The sequence below is a fragment of the Cyprinodon variegatus genome, unplaced genomic scaffold (genome assembly GCF_000732505.1).
Source record: "Cyprinodon variegatus isolate N-32 unplaced genomic scaffold, C_variegatus-1.0 Scaffold732, whole genome shotgun sequence".
In the NCBI taxonomy this organism is placed as follows: Eukaryota; Metazoa; Chordata; class Actinopteri; order Cyprinodontiformes; family Cyprinodontidae; genus Cyprinodon; species Cyprinodon variegatus.
Genome location: NW_015151185.1, coordinates 36002 through 38844, shown reverse-complemented (window position 1 = coordinate 38844; position 2843 = coordinate 36002). Strand labels below are relative to the sequence as shown.

The window sequence follows — 2843 nt, the reverse complement described above, 5'->3', positions numbered from 1 at the left end:
TGCCTCCCATTCTACTTTTAGAAATTCTAGGAACCACTAGTAAACCTGCAGATTGAGAGCAAAGTGCTCTATCAGGGCCCTGCAGCCTTTGGTGGCTGCTGCAAAGGAATGACTGATAAAATATGACTAATAACTTTTGGACTCTGGTGTGTTAAAGCAGAGATTAACCTAACAGGTGCAGAACACGGACCCTGAAGAACTGGATTCTGACAGCTGCTGTCTAACTAGCCTCTCCAGCCAAACAGATACCATGTCTACACGGCCTGTCCGGCTGGTAGAGACCTGGTAGAGCTTGATTTGAAAGGCGGGACTAAAGGGGTTGGCGTCATCAGGTGACTAAGGATGCAACGCGCTCTGTTTTTGTTTGTAGTCTATGAAACATGTCAAGCTGTCGAATCCAGAGAACCATTTCTGCTGGTTTTCCCTAAAAATCTGAGGATTTAAGGTCTGCACTCTGTTACGTTCTTAATTTTCACGGTAACGTTGCTCTATTGTGGTTGCCAGCTAGTTGTTATGCTAGCAGAAGAGTTATGGGTAATTCTGGCTCTAAGAGTGTTGCATCTCAAAGTCCCGCCTCCTGCGCTGGGATTGGTCAGGCCTGATCAGACCGGAGTCAGCCAGACCGCTGTACGCTAGGTCTAATTACGTCTGGCTCTCCAGGCTATTGTCTAACAGGACTATAGCTGTTATTTTCCTCAAATTGTTCGAGTGTCTAAAACTTTGACTGTGGGATGTTGATATCATAGTTTGCTCACATTTTGGTTGGTTGCGATTCCCCCCTACCTGTACCTGTCACAGGCCCTGCTAGCTCAGCTTGGCTCATGTGGTCTGGTAGACCCTGTCCTCTATTGTCCTTGTGCTAGGTTAGGAGGATTTATCTTGGTTCTCTTCTTGCAGTTACTGCTCTTCTTTGCAGACGTGTTCTGGGTACTGACCTCAACCCTTTCCTGTCCTCTAAACCCCTCCTACTATTAGGTTCTTTGTCTGGACATCTTTGTCTCGATCTCCTGCTTTGGTCGGGCTGCTGTATCAGTCGGTGAGATGTTGCTGAAAATTTGGCTACCCTTCAGCTGGCTTCTAAGGACCTACCTTTCTCAGTAGATGTTAAGATTTTTTGGAGATTAGGTTCTCCTGTGGTATCCCTTGGAATCTTTTGGCTTCTGGTGGTTCCCCATCTTTTAGCCCCTCTTATCCTGTCAGAATGGCATCATGATGTCCTTGCTTTGGTGAATCAGTGATGTTTCATGTAGGTGATAAATAACTGCAGCACTTCTTAAAACCTTAGAGGCAGCAACAATATCCGTCCCCTCAGACCAGAACAAACCAGCTTTGTGGAAAAAAAACTAGAGAAACTCTGAAGGACAGGAAAGAGGCTCTAATAAGAGCACAAAAGCAAAAGGTTTCAGGGTCTACCCTCCAGACAGGAGCCCAGAGACAAGCTGTGCAAAGATTGGCCTGAACCAGCAGATAACAGCTGTGGTCCAAGTGGTGGCAGGTAACAATTACAGGGAGCACCTGGAAGAATGGCCTAAAATCTGTGCATTGGTGGTACGTCCTCAGGTCAGGGCGGGATACACCACCATGAGTGACTATGATGAAGATAAGGTCCTGTGGGACTTCCAGATCCAGACCAAACACTGATGAGGTTCTACTAACCGGACATTGCTCTGGTAGACACTGGGTCCATTTGTGGGATGAAGTGATCTAAGGCCACCATCACAAAGGAATCTATTCCCCCCCCTTCTGTAGAAGACATAAATAGTTCTATTCTTCTGGCATCATTATGTTTTGTCTTGGTGAGCCCCCTGGTGCTAAAAGTTAGCATTAATCTGAATACTCTGATCTATGGGTGTTCCAGGAGAGGCTCTGCAGGCTCCCTTCCTGCCAGAATGATGCATCTCAACCCAACAGCACTTTGTTGTGGAAACTAAGGGGACCTACCTGGCTGGCTGGGCGTTTGTCCCTCACTGTCCACTTCAGGGTCCGCTACAGTGTCCTGATGTCCAGCAGACTCTCCTATGGCCCCCTGCAGTTATGAGCCACACTGGACGGTTCCCAGAGAGTTACATTCAGTGTTGTCATAGTCCAGCAGAGAGACAGGCAGACAGGCTGCAGAGAGAAAACAATGTAAACAGAGACAGATGAGTTAAAAGACCAACAGACAGCAGACGATGGATGGCAGACTCCTCCTCACCTCCTTCTGCTCCTCTTCCTCCTTTCCTTCTCCATGCAGCAGGCGGGATGGCTCGCTGGGAGAGGTTTCTTCTTCTCCTCGTTCAGTCAGTGCATCGTCTGGTGTGTCACAGAAGGGGAGGTAGAGGGAGGGGGAGGCAGGGATACAGCAGACAGCCGAGGTGGAAGAGGAGGAGGAGGAGGAGTCATCTGAGGACAAGCAGGGAGCTAATGCGGCTAACTGCCCTGCAGAGGGTGAGAGGGGGGAGAGACACCACAGCTCATCGCTGCAGGGACCAAAACACTGCAAGGGTGACAATCATAGAGGGAGAACCCCCCCCACCCACTAGCCAACCCCCCCACCCACACGTGTCGTCTCACACACTGATCACTGCATGTGTGAGTGTGTGAAGCATGACTTGGCCGAATGCACAGCGCTGCATTGCAGTGCTGAGGCAGAGTTGGCATCCTGAGCAGAGAGCGTGCACACTGCGACTCCCCCCACCCCCACGCACACAGCACCGCGTCTCACACGAGTCTGAAAACTCCTTACAGGCAGGTGAGGGGTGAGGCGTGATGGGTGAGGCATGATGGGTCAGGAGTGATGGGTGAGCCATGACGGGTTAGGTGTGATGGGTGAGGCGTGATGGGTGAGGCGTGATGGGTGAGGC

General features: G+C 50.1%; 1 protein-coding gene across 1 annotated transcript in view; it reads right to left on the bottom strand.

Moving 5' to 3' along the window:
• The window catches only part of LOC107097913 (nucleus accumbens-associated protein 2-like), a 13107-nt gene extending 10674 nt beyond the window's left edge, over positions 1 to 2433 (bottom strand). Inside the window, exons 1-2 of the mRNA XM_015395260.1 lie at positions 2195 to 2433; positions 1942 to 2109 (exon numbers count right to left, since the gene is read on the bottom strand). The gene's annotated coding sequence lies outside the window, so the exon portion shown is untranslated. The remainder of the gene's footprint in view (positions 1 to 1941; positions 2110 to 2194) is intronic.
• Between the last annotated feature and the right edge of the window lie 410 nt (positions 2434 to 2843).